This window comes from Ailuropoda melanoleuca, chromosome 2 (genome assembly GCF_002007445.2).
Source record: "Ailuropoda melanoleuca isolate Jingjing chromosome 2, ASM200744v2, whole genome shotgun sequence".
NCBI classification, from domain to species: Eukaryota; Metazoa; Chordata; class Mammalia; order Carnivora; family Ursidae; genus Ailuropoda; species Ailuropoda melanoleuca.
In genome coordinates, this window is record NC_048219.1 from 179,009,755 (window position 1) to 179,023,073 (window position 13,319).

The window sequence follows — 13,319 nt, forward strand, 5'->3', positions numbered from 1 at the left end:
TCACCCATCCCCCGCCCCCCCTCCCCTCTGGTAACCAGCAGTTTGTTCTCTAGAGTTAAGTCTGTTTCTTGGTTTTTGCTCCCTCTTTCTTTTCTTCCCTTTGTTCATTTGTTTTGTTTCTTAAATTCCATGTGTGAGTGAGATTGTACAGTATTTGTCTTTCTCTGACTGAATTCTTTTACTTAGCATGGTACTTTCTAGCTCCATCCATGTTGTTGCAAATGGCCAAGATTTCATTCTTCTTAATGGCTCAGTAATAGTCCCTATATGCGTCCTGTTCTCTATCCATTCATCTGTCGATGGACACTTGGGCTGCGTCTGTATCTTGGCCGTTGTGAATAATGCTGCAGGGAACATCGGGTGCATGGATCCCTTTGAATTAGTGTTCTTGTATTCTTTGGGTAAATACCCAGTAGTGCGATTACTGGGTCATAGGGTAGTTCTATTTTTAACTTTTTGAGGAACTTGCATACTGTTTTCCACAGGGGCTGCACCAGTTGGCATTCCCACCCACAGTGTATTAGGGTTCCTTTGTCTCCACATCCTCGCCAACACTTGCTCCTTGTGTTCTTGATTTGAGCCATTCTGACAGGTGTGAGGTAACATCTCGTTGTGGTTTTGATTTGCATTTCCCTGATGATCTGTGATTGAGCACCTTTTCATGTGTCTGTTGGCCATCTGGTTGTCCTCTTTGGAGAAATGTCTGTTTGCGTCCTCTGCCCATTTTTAAATTGGATTATTTTGGGGGGGGTGTTGAGTTGTGTCAGTTCTTTATATATTATGGATACTAACCCTTTCTCAGATATGTCATTAAGCAAAAGGCACTTTCAGTCGCCAGGCCAGGCCAGTCATCTTCGGAACTGCTCTATTACTCTTGCTTTCTCCCTGTTGCCACCACCCCTGTTCGGGTCCTGACTCCATGCCTTTGCTCACACAACTCCAGAGCCCCCAGGATTAGGGCTGTCACGGGGTCTCGTGAGGGAGCGATGATTTCCTAAGATGCACCCTTCCTTCCATCTCCCTTTTTCCTTTCACTCCCGGTCTGTCCTCCTCCCCAGGCCCTCAAAGGACCCTATTAGCTCACTGTTGCTGCTGTAACAAGTGACTGAAAATTTAGTGGATTCAAACCACACACATTTATTCTCTTCTAGTTCTGGTGGTCAGAAGGCAGAAATGAACCTTAAGGGGGCTAAAATTAGGGTGACAACCGGGCTGGTTCCTTCTGGGAGCTCCAGGGGGGAGAATCTGTTCCTTGCTTTTTCCAGTTTCCGGCTGCCAGCATACTTTGGCCTCCTGGGCTGTGGCTGCCTGACTCCACTTTCTGCTTCTGTCATGCCTTCCCCCCCTCACTTCTGTCACTACCTGCCTCTCTCAGGACCCACGTGACGGCATCATGGCCTCCACTCAGCTAACCTAGGACCATCTCCCCATCCCGAGATTGCTGGCTTCCATCTGTAAAATCCCTTTTGCCATCAATGGTAATATATTCCTAGATTCTGGGACTTAGGACATGGACACCCTGAGAGAGCATTATTCAGCCTACCACAAGGATGGTTTGTGCTTCTAGAACAGCTCTCTATCTACCTGCCTGCGCGTTATGCGAGTACATTAAACTACCATTTACCAAATGTGGACTCTGGGCTTGGAGCTGGACCAAGTGCCCTGTGCGCTTGTCCTTGCTGACTCCTCATAATCCTCTATGATGCTGCGACTCTTAATTTTATTCTCACTTTACAGAGAAGAAACTCAAGCCTGAGATTTAAGCAACTTGCTTGAAGTTACACAGGGAGTAAGTCAAGGACCTGAAATTTGAACCCAGGTCTATTTGATTCTGAGACCGTTGTCTCTGACATCCCACTCTCCCTGCCATCGTAGCCGGCCACTGACAAGGCCCCAGTGATCCTTGATCACTCCCAATGTAGGCCCCCTCCCACACTGTACAAGAATTAGCCAGTGTGACCAACAGAGTACCATGAAAGTGAGTGTGTGTGTCTTCTGAGGCTAGTGCATCAAAGACATGGTAGCCATTGCCTTGCTCTGTCTTGGACACTTGCTCTGGGGAGCTAGTCACCCCGTCATGACCCCTTTCAAGCAGCCCTGTAAAGAGGTTCATGGATTGAGTAACGGAGACTCCTGCCAACGACCAGCACCAACTTGTCAGCCATGCAAGTGTGCCATCTTGGAAGTGGATGGCCCAGTCCCAGTCAGGCCCTCAGATGGCGGCGGGCTGGGCTGACGTCTTGACGACAGCTTTATGTGAAACCCAGAGTCTATACCACTCAGCTGGCACATTCCCAAATGTCTAACCCACAGAAACTGTGAGATGATAAACATTTCTTTCTTTCTTTCTTTCTTTCTTTCTTTCTTTCTTTCTTTCTTTCTTACTCTTTCTTTCTTTCTTTCTTTCTTTCTTTCTTTCTCTTTCTTTCTTTCTTTCTTTCTTTCTTTCTTTCTTTCTTTCTTTCTTTCTTTCTTTCTTTTCAGATTTCATTTATTTATTTGACAGAGAGAGGCAGCTAGAGAGGGAACACAAGCAAGGGGAGTGTGAGAGGGAGAAGCAGGCTTTCCGCCAATCAGGGAGCCTGATGTGGGGCTCTATCCCAGGACCCTGGGATCATGACCTGAGCTAAAGGCAGACGCTTAATGGCTGAGCCACCCAGGTGCCCCTAAACATTTCTTGTTGGTTTTAACCACTACTCCTTGAGGTAATTTGTTACACAGCTGTGTATGATGAATACAAGGCCCCAGTTCTAGCATTCTGGGCAGGTTTTGCTCTGAGCTCTAGCCATGTCAGAAGAGGTGCTGGTCAAGCTTTGCCCCTCTGAAGCCCATGTTCTGTTCCAGCAGGTTAACTACCCAGCCCTGGAGAGGAGAACCCAACAGTTCCAGAATATTCCCCCTTTCTAAGCCACTTTCCACAAAGAACAGAAATACCTTTCATCTATTACCCTGCTGTCCTAAAACCATCAACGGCTCCTTAATGACTATAAATGGCTCTCTATAGCCCAGACTCCTTAGTCTGGCATTCACCCTCCCTCTCCCCTACATGGCCTTTATGGTCTCGTTTCCCATTGCTGCCGGACTCATCCTTCAAGCCTAGTGGGACCGAGGTGTTCACCACTCTTGCAAAAATTTCTTGCCCTTTGTCACCTGCAAATGAATGGACAAATACATATGGGAATCTGCTAGGTACCAGAGGCTAATGATGGGTGTGTCTATGTTCAGTGTCTCAATCTGCACAACAAGCCATTTTTTATAGAGGATATGACCTGCCCAAAGTCCCCAGGGAAGTAAGTGACACAGTCAGGCCCACTCAGCCCTGTGACTGGAAGTTCAGTGTTTTTCCACTGCACCATCTTGGATCTGACTCATATTTCCATGGAATTTTACAGTTTAGAAAGCCCCTGCTTATTGTTTTGTTTTGTTTTGTTTTTAAGCTTCACAACAACCCAGTGTGTTAGATGGAGCAAGAATTGGTCACCCCATTTCACAGATGATAAACCTGACATGAGGAAGAGGATTTGTCCTCATGGGGACAAGTGTCAGAGCTGTGATTTCAACTTAATATCTGTCTCCAGACCCACTGCTCTTTCTTCTGCCTTCTTTTCGTACCTCTCCCTAAACCTACCACAGACTCTCGTGTATAATTGATGCCTAGTGCTTATTTGCTGGCTGCTGATTGATTAAAATTTTCATGCAGTCTTTAGTAAGTGGTGCAGAAGGGCGTCTGGTGTCTATGGAATTACCTATGATAACTGAGACTAACTTTACAAAAGAACTAAACAGGCATAGCAGAGACATATGAGGGTGGACTTCAGAAGGAACTTTATGACGGGAAAGGCCAATAGTCAAGGAAAGTGGACCAAGGGACGCTATGGAATTAACTGTGATGGGAATCTCTAAAAGTGCCCCACCCTTGCCTGGGTCCAAGAAAGTGCAGTTCATTCTTAGGGACAGGCTGATGGGCAAAATGAGCCATGGAGGGTCCGGGTAGCCCAGCATCCACACCTCCATGAAATGGGTATCATTGGTATCCAAGTTGCTGAAGCAGAGCAGAGAGGAGAAAGAAGCTTGTTTCTCCTTCTTTGTTGGATACTTCTTGTCCCCAGTACTCAGGGCTAGAAGCTGTTCTACAAAGAGGTCCTTTGAAGACAAAGTCATACAGGATCAGGTTGCATGGGCTACGAGGCCTCCCAGGTCATCCTGTCCATGCCCCTGTCCTTAGATATGCCAAAATACTCTAGTAAGTGCTCAATAAATATTTGCTAACTGACTGAAAGGATAGCTGTGACTTTCTCCTGTCTCCGCAGGGCTCTGACTCCATTTCACTCTGTCTTGGAGGCCCACTCTGGCTCCACCTGACCTTGTTGGGAACCAAACCCAACCAAACTCCAGCCCAAGCAAACCCAGTAGACCCTTGTCCTGCCCCCCGTGGACATAGTTCGTGACTGGCTCCCCGAGCCTTATGCTCATCTCAACCCCTGGGTTCTTTTTTTTTTTTCCCCCCGAGAACAGTTTTTCTTCAGCACCCACCGGTCTAAATTGGGGTGGGGGTGTTCGGTCGTTCTGTGCCTCACGAGAGTACCTTGCTGTGAATGGGAAGGGCGCAGGGGTCAAAGACACTCATCTCGGAAATGTCCCTGATGGTGATGGCCTCTCCTATGTTCTGAATAATGAACTTCTTCATGGCCTTGTCTTTGGGTGTGCGATGGGCCCAGCAGGTGTAGCGAAGAGGCTGCCTGTGGCTCGTCCCTCTGTGGCAAAACTGTTATTCCTTCTTTTCTTGGTCATCTTGGACGGGAAGACCCGAGAGAGCTTGACCTGGATTTTTGAAACACCTTTTCGTTCAGGTTCAGAACTTTGTTGGAGTAAGAGATGTGAAGAGACTCAAGTACAGCAGAGCAAGCAACCTGGATGTCTTGCACTCTCAGCCCGCCTTTCAGAGTCCAGCCTGCCACGTGTGTTTATGAACGGTGAGGGTGCGACGACCAGTCCTCAAGTCACAGCGTGGAGTGGCGCCAAAGCCTCCATCTGGGAGCCAGGAGCCAGGCCCTGAATTCAGGATCTGCGACATGCCAGCCAGTGAGTGTGACCTCCGACAGCATCTTCCTGCTCTGGGCCCTGGGTTCCTCCCCGTGAACGAGAGGGCTGGAGTCTCCTGCATTCTGTTACCCACTTCACCACTGTTCTTTACCATCTGTGATGTGCCAGGCACTTCAGGGATACAGCAGTGGCAAAATACAGTCCCTGCTATCACGGAGCGTATGCAGGGAGAGGGGCTGACCCAAACCGAGTAAAGGAGTGAGCCCGCAGGCAGCAGATGTAATGCGGGGGAGGGGAGCGTGATGCAGGTGAGGCCCCCAGCTAAGTGGGGAGCGAATGATGGGGACTCCCTTAGATAAGGTCAGTGTGGCAGCCATCCCCCAAGAGCTGCCATCTGAACAGAGACCTGGACAAAAGGCGGGGGCAACCCATGCATGTGCCTGGAGGAGTGGATCCGCAGAAAAGGAACAGCGAGTGCGAAGGTCTTTAGAAAGGAACCGGTTTGGTGTATTTAAGAAACCGCAAGGAGGCCAAGTGGGGACCGAGTGGAGGGGAGTAGCCAGACCACGATAAGTCCCCAGGACTATAGCCCGAGTGATTGGGGAAGCCAGCAGGGCACCGAGAGCAAGAGACTGGCGTGGGCTGACTTGCATGTTAAAAGGGTACATCGATCCCTGAGTTTTACATCCAAGGGCTTCTCCTAGCCCTAGGCTAAGCAGATCCGGCTTGGCAGGGGCAGGCTGGGATCGTCCTGAAGCCAGGTCCTGCCCGGGGAGAAGACTTTATCAGCGGTGCCAGGACAGGCTGCTGGGACCTGCCTGCTCAGGTCTCATCCTGTCGCTGCACCTGAGCCTCAGCCCCAGACCTTACGGGTGTGCGGCAACAGAGAGCTAGCTGACAAATTAACCGACGCCTCCCAAGCCGTATGCCGCAGCGGCCGCCAGGTTGAAGTGTGGACATGGAGGGGTTAGATGTTGGGTGTCTCAGCCACTTCCAAATGATCTGCTCTTTCCTTTCCAGAAAAACCCTCCTCTTTTCCCACCTCTTCGTTCTAACTTTCCCTATCCCCATCTTTATTCCTCTGGTTAGTTCCCTTTTCTTCCTTATCCATCCCCTCCCCGCCCCAGGACCATGCCCATCTCTTAGAATCCAGGAACATATCAAGCAAAGCCTAGTTAAGATGGGCTCCCTGGTCCGTAGAAAAGTAAGGACACTTGCGTTGGGTCTCAGAACTAGAAAGTTGTAGGGTTTGTATCTGAAGTCAGGAAATGTGCTCTGGGGTCCCAATGAGACAACTCCATTTTGTTGCCTCCCAGTGGGTCCCAGGGAGCGGCTGGCTGTGATGACAGCCAAGGCACTGGGAACGCAGAGAGGGCAGCGTGGTCCAGCTGCAGAGGCGGCCATACGGTCAGGGGCATCTTCACAGACGAGGGGGTGCTGGAAATAGGTTTTTGAGAGGTGAGTGGGATTTTGCCAGGCAGAGAAGGGGTGTGGTGCCGTGGAGGGGGAGGCCGAAAGCAGGGGGATTGGGAAAACCTGAGCTGTGTTTGGGGAGCAACCAGTCAATTATTGAAATTAAATACCAGCAGGGATTACCTCAGTGGAAAAATCAGACAAACTGGTTGTTTGACCCGATGCTATAGTTTTCATTTTGTTTTTAAGTAACCGTCACTAAATAAACAGAATAAATACAGATAATTTTCAGGTAATAAAGGAGATTAAATATTTATATTATGTTCAGGTCAAAGGGTAAATAAAAGAGAGGGAGAAGTGGGGGGAGCAGGCTGGGGTCAGGGAGGGGTCGGGGATACGGAATTCTCTGTTTAGACAAGATGATGTCTGGTCAGTTGGCGACATCTGATCCCAAGATGAGAAAAAAAAAAAACCCTCTGGAAATCCTGGTTTAAAGCACCCAAAACCCTCCACTCGGTTGGAAAACCACCTCTCCAGTCTCTGATTCCCTTTTCGTAGAAATGGTTCATCATGAAGAGTATTAAGAAGGGATTTAAAGAGAAAAAATTCTGATTCATAATAATAAGGCCTGGTATTTATGGCATACCTTTCTCCCAAGAGCTCAGATTGCTGGAGGGGAATTATGCCCCTCATTCCTCACAACCGCATCCCTGCCTCACACTGGTTTGCCACCAGACCACTCCCTCCCGGCGCACCCTGGAGAGAAAGGTGGGGCCCTGGGGACAGCTTCTGGGGCTGGCATGGCACAGCAGTGGGACTGCTGGATGTTTAGGCTTGACCTCTGGCACTCGGGTCCCAAGGCTCTGTTTTCTTTGCTCTCGTTCCACCCCAGGCCTGCAAAAGAACAGCAGACATCTGTCCACTCATCCATAGTGAGCACCTCACGCCAACCATACTAGAAATCAGTGTCCCCCCTTTTCTAGACGTGTCTAGAAAATACCATGACCTTTGAAAGTGTATCAGAGCCCCAGAAGGGAGAGGAACGTCTCAGTACCTCACTAAAATATCTCCAGCTGTGGTAGAGCCCCATTCTTTTGGATCTTGTCTGCAGTTGGCACAAAGAACAGGCTTGTCCCCGCCACTTTAAGAAGTCCCTGGAACCTTCTCTTAACTGGCCAATTTTTAACATTATTTGGTTGGATCCTCCCTCTTGCAAACCAGGCTTCTCCAAAGCTGACAAAGGGGAAATTCTTGCATGGCACCATCCAGAGGGGGTGGGCCAGTGAGTCAGCAGTTCTTTGTTGAGTACTCATGGAGTGCAGAGCCCTGCCAGAGGGTTGTGGCAGATGTTACCCAGTTATGACATGGTCCCTGCCCTGAAGGAGCTTTTGGAAAGTGGTAAAGCATGTGCCCACAAAAAGCTAGCCATCAGCTTAAGAGTTAAATGTCAATACAAGATAACCGTGAGCAATACCATGAGGGAGAGTTCTGACGAGCGAGTGACCCCAGGGGCTGGAGTGAGTGGACAGGACAGACTGCATGGGGAAGATGGGACCGGAGTGCAGAATACGTAGGGGTGGTAGCTGAGGTCACCCATTCCTGTCCTGTAGATGTGGCTCTAAGCGTCTAAGTGAATGCACTGACAGCTGTCGTTAGCTACCATATTACTGTATCAGTTAGGGTCTGCCCAGTTGCAAGTAATAGAACGTTTCCCTGAAATCTGCTTATACCAAGAAGGGGATGTTTTACCTATATGATCCAGAAGTCCCACTGAGTGATGGACTTCAGGCATGGCTCCATCAGGGCTCCAGCTTTCTGTGATTCTCTCAGGTCAGCCCTCCTCTAAGTGTTGGCTTGGTCCTCAGGCTGGTTTTTCTCACGGCTGCAAGAGAACAGCCTATGGCAACCATGGCTGTGTGCTTCCTTGTTCTCGTCCACCCTCAACCAACAAACTCAAGTCCTGTGCAGGACCAGCAACAGAATGTGTGGAGCCCAGTGTGAGGGAAAATGTGAACGTCTTGTTCAGCAATGATTAAGAAGGGATGGATACGTGAAGTGGCTTGATTGTGGTCATCATTACACGATGTATACCTGTGTCAAACCAGCACATTGTACACCTCAAATATATACAATTTTTATTTGTCACCCATTCCTCAATCAGGCTGGGGGGAAAAAGGTTGATTTGATGTGAACTGCTTGTGTACAGATTTCAGATGAGTGTCATTTTAGGGAATGGATGTGACTTCCGCACTGTGGAGCCTGTCAACAGCGTTAAAAACACACATAGAAAAGATGTTTCTGAGAGTAAGAAAAAAAGCAGTCCGGATTAAGCTCTCCACTTTGCTCCTTACCAGCTACATTATCTCGGACACGTAGCTTTACTTCTTCAGTACTGTTTTCTTAGCTTTGAAGAAAAATAATGCCAACCCTACCCGTGTCACAGGGCTGACGTGACCCCCGATGGGATTGTGTAAGTGAGCGTGCTTTCAGTCGGGACAGGACGAGATTCATGAACAGGACTGCTGTTGTTTTGTTTTAAATTGGGGAAGAGCGTCTGTGGGTTTTACCATCGCGACTGCTTGTTATATGAGTTCTTTTTGAGATTGTGAGTAGGAAGCAGGGAAATGGGAGGTGTAGGGGCACCCAAACCAAGTAGGGCAATGTAGGAGGGGCAGGAAAGACCCTTGAGCTTTAAAAATGAGGAGAAAGGGGATTGGTATTACAGCTGGAGAGTAGGATTCCTTGTCCAAAATAATAGATTCAGAGGAAAATCATCCCAGTTTCTTACTGACATGGGAAATCACCTCTTGGTCTCCCCCATTGGCTCTCTGCCCCATTATCCACCTCCTCTCATTACCACTCTGCTCCCCTCTCCCTCCCTCTCTCTCTCCACTCTGCTCAGATAACTCTCACGCTGTTCCCACTACCTCTCCAGTCACTCCTCTGGTGCCTTGGCTCCCGTGTCCTCTGGGCAACCTGGACAGAATCGCCAATCATCAGTCCTTGATAGTCAAGGACGAGGAGAATGGAACTCGGTTCCAGTAGGTTCCCAGAGCTCAGGCTTCTGATGTGCGCCCTCCTCCTCCCTGAGATCTCGGCATCCGTCCTTCCTGACAGTTGCTTGCACGGGGAGGCTCCTCCTGTGTAAATCCCAGGTACTCCGACACGGAGGGCAGTCTGTCCGCAGCGGAGCAAAGCATCTGGATGTCTGTCTTGATACCCGCACCCCTGCCACTGTGGGCGCGTCTACACGTACATGAGACATCACCTGTTCCCCCTGAACTTGGTTATTCCAACAGCTCCCTCCATCGTGCCCCCGCCACCCCCATCACCACCACCCCAAAAACGAAACTGCATGGCTTCATACTGTCTCACTTAGAAAAGACACAGAATAGAGGGTATCAAACCTTCCAGGCTCCCTTGGCCATCCTGAAACATTGGTTCTTGTAGCTCTAGAAACAGCTGAAGATATTACCTCATTTATTCTCCTATTTCCAGTCAATGTTCCAATCAAATAATCTCAGGAAGCGATTTGTATATGATTTTCCTTAGAAATGACCATAGAAGGAGGCTTCGTGCCGTTCTTGGCTCACTCATGCAAGTACTTTGCATTCTGACGGTTTGGCAAAGTTTCTTAATTATAAGGACGCTTGTGTATTGGCTGTTGGGTGTCCATTGTCTCTTGCCTCTGATGACACCACCCTCATTTCCTATGGTAAAATTATTCCTGGGTGCTTTCTGGTCTCCATAAAGTCCTGTCCTTGGTTAACCAAGAGGTGTCCTGTCCTGGTTCTACCCCGAGGTGGGTCCGTGCCCCAAGCTATGCCAGCCAGGTCCTCTCTCCTGACGCTGGTGTGCCCCACGGTCCTGAGCGCACAGGGTTTGTTTCCTGCTCCGTCCAGATGCCCCGACCCACTCTGGATCTGGCCTTTCTAAACTCGACTCCTAGCTTTGTTGCTGTTGTTCCTGTGAGCCACCTGTGTGAGCCCCCCCAAATAATCCCTACCTCCAAGTGGGTTTTGTTATCGTTTGTGTGGTATGGCTTGTTTTTTTCTTCAAGTTGGCCAGGGTTAGTCCTATTTGTGGCCAACCAAGGAACCTTATTTAACTTTACGACGCTTTATACTTTCCCTACACAAGAATATTCATACCTGTGACACCCAACATACCATCCCTATACTGGAATTGATCCTTTCCCTATTTCCAGATCCCTAATTCCAATGGACTTGGCTTCTCCACCAGGATGTACTTAGCCAGCTCTTAGATCCAAAACCCATACATTTCTTCAACAGATCATGCTTCAGCATGTGCTAGGAGCCAGTCGCCGTGCTGGGTACTGGAGAATTCCCCTTCCTTAGGAAGCTCCGGGCTCGCGTGTGGCACAGAGAAGGGAGCACTCCATTCAATCCCGGGTGCTAAGTGCAGCGCCCAGGGGAAAACTTGGGAGGGCTCCCAGCCCCCGTCACAGGCTTCGGGAGAGGCTTCCTCCAGGCACTAATCTCTTGGTGAAACCTAAAGATGACTTGGAGTTAGCCAAGGTGAATATGGGAGAGGGGTTCGTCCTGGCTGTCGCTGGCTCTCATCGCCCCCTTGGCTTATTTATTGTCAGAGATGCCCTTGCTTCCTGAGAGTATGTAAACCACACCATGGGAGCCGGGAGCTTGTCTGCTCACTACCTGTCCCGGGAAGAGAGCCTGGCATACTGTCATCACTCACAGAGTTTTGTGTGGACGTGTACCGAATGAGGATCGCCTCCTTCGGCGTCCCCGCACCCTGCTGTCCCTGCCTCGTGCCCTGTGCTCCAGCTGCACCGGCCACCCTGGACGCCAGCTGTTCTCAGAGCACATGCTGTTTCCGACTCTGGGCCTTTGCACATGAGGCCTGAGTGCTCTCTCTTCTCTCTTCTGCCCCACCGGCTTGTCACCTTTCATAGCCTAAGCGCTGGGGGGGTCTCCCTCGACTCCTGCCTGCCTTGCTGGCCCTTGTTCCCCCTCCTTCCCTCCTAGGCTGAGCTTAGCTCCCCTCTTCCCGTCCACAGGAGCCTCTGTGGCCTGCTGTCCTCGTGCTTCCTGCCAACACTGCCAGATCTAGCAAATAAAAATATAGGATGTCTGGCTAAATCTGAATTTCAAATAAACAACAATTTTTTTTTTTAGTGTACGTGTGCCCCTTGCGGTATTTGCACCTACTTACAGTATAAAATTATTCCTTGTTCCACTTTCTGCTTGGGTTTTGGCCACTGATTTTCTTTTTTTCTCCCCGTTCACATCACTGCAAAACATTTCTTCTCCCTTCTCTCCACCATGTGCCATGACCCACTTGCTCACCTCTGTCCCTTAGGCCCTCTCTGCCACCTGTGCTTCTAGGCCACCCAGCAGAACTGGGCCGGAATTCGAGTCAGCTCTGAGTACAGCTGCCGTCTCTGCAGCCCTCCCGCCCATCCCCCACTGCCAGGAGCTACAGGGGCACACTGGGTGGGAGTGCAGGGAAGGAAAAGACTCTTTCCTCTGGTTGATCCCTGATGATGGGTTTCCCTCCTGCCCCCTTCCTTTCATCAGCTCCCCCATACCCAGGAACTTTGGGAACGGGTAGTAGCTCGGCTGTTGGGATGGGGCTGGATGAGGGTAGGTCTGAGGATGGACAGACATGACCATTGCTGCTGAGTAACCCTATTGTGTCTTAGGTTCTGGACACTTCATTAAGTGCTTGCTAAAATCATCCAGCTTCAGCCCCATCAGAACCTTATGAGTAGGTTAATAGCATCCCCATTAGACAGATGAGGAAACCAAGTTTAGAAAGGTTAATTGCTGGATCCAAGTAGTCCAGCTGGGAAGCAGGGGGTGGAGCGGGGCTGAGAGCCAGGCAATCTCAGCTGGAGCTCGTGCCTTCCCCCTGCCAGCTCGCCAGCCCGGCTCTGTGCCAGGACGGGGCCGAGGAACACGGTGGGAGCATCTTGGTGCCACCCGTCCTGTCTATGCAACGGGCGAGCCTTTCTGGGAAGCCCCTCTGGATATCCAGATTCTTTTTTTTTTTTTTAAAGATTTTATTTATTTATTTGACAGTGATAGATAGAGACAGCCAGCGAGAGAGGGAACACAAGCAGGGGGAGTGGGAGAGGAAGAAGCAGGCTCCCAGAGGAGGAGCCCGATGCGGGGCTTGATCCCAGGACTCTGGGATCATGCCCCGAGCTGAAGGCAGACGCTTAACGACTGAGTCACCCAGGCGCCCCTGGATATCCAGATTCTTATTTTTGCCTGCTTTCCCTGCTGGCTTACCCCTTATCCCTTACCTCAGTGGTTTCCTCAGCCCTGTAAGCAAGTTTTGGGAGCTTCCCCTGGAAAAGACCCCATCTCCCCATGCCCTTTTGGACCCAGCGCCATACTGGGTGGGTGTGCTCTTGGAGGTCTGGTGTAAATGGGAGCCTTAGGTACCCTCCCCTGCAACCTGACAGATGCTGGGCAGGTGCGGCCCCCCTCAGCTGACCTGAGACCCTGGCCTTGCTGTGTGTACCTGGACCTTGGGAGCCACCCAGCTCCCAAGTGCTAATACACCCACTTTACATGATTGAGCCTTTGCTAAGTACCAAGGCCGTTTCCACATGGAGCTCAGGTGTGACTCCCACATGAATCCTGAGTCCTTCCTCTCTCCCCACCCGCCACATTACCCTCAAGGGTAATCACAGGATCACAGTGTTAGCCTTAGATTTCAGCAAGAGATTGTCTCATCTAACTTTCTCATTTTCCAGATGAGCAAATGAAGGCCTAAGAACGGTTGGAGATTTGATCAGGTTCACAGGTGACTTGTCTTATCTGGAAATAGGGCTTGAAGAAACAAATCCAGGGTTCTAGAGGGCATCAGCGGGG

The 13,319-nt window shown here is 50.0% G+C and overlaps 1 long non-coding RNA gene across 2 annotated transcripts in view; it reads left to right on the forward strand.

The window, feature by feature from the left end:
• LOC117801136 overlaps positions 1-13,319 on the forward strand; it is a 107,786-nt gene that overhangs the window by 22,736 nt on the left and 71,731 nt on the right. For both annotated transcript variants that reach the window (XR_004623622.1, XR_004623623.1), the window contains exon 2: positions 4,851-5,082. This is a non-coding gene — a long non-coding RNA (uncharacterized LOC117801136). The remainder of the gene's footprint in view (positions 1-4,850; positions 5,083-13,319) is intronic.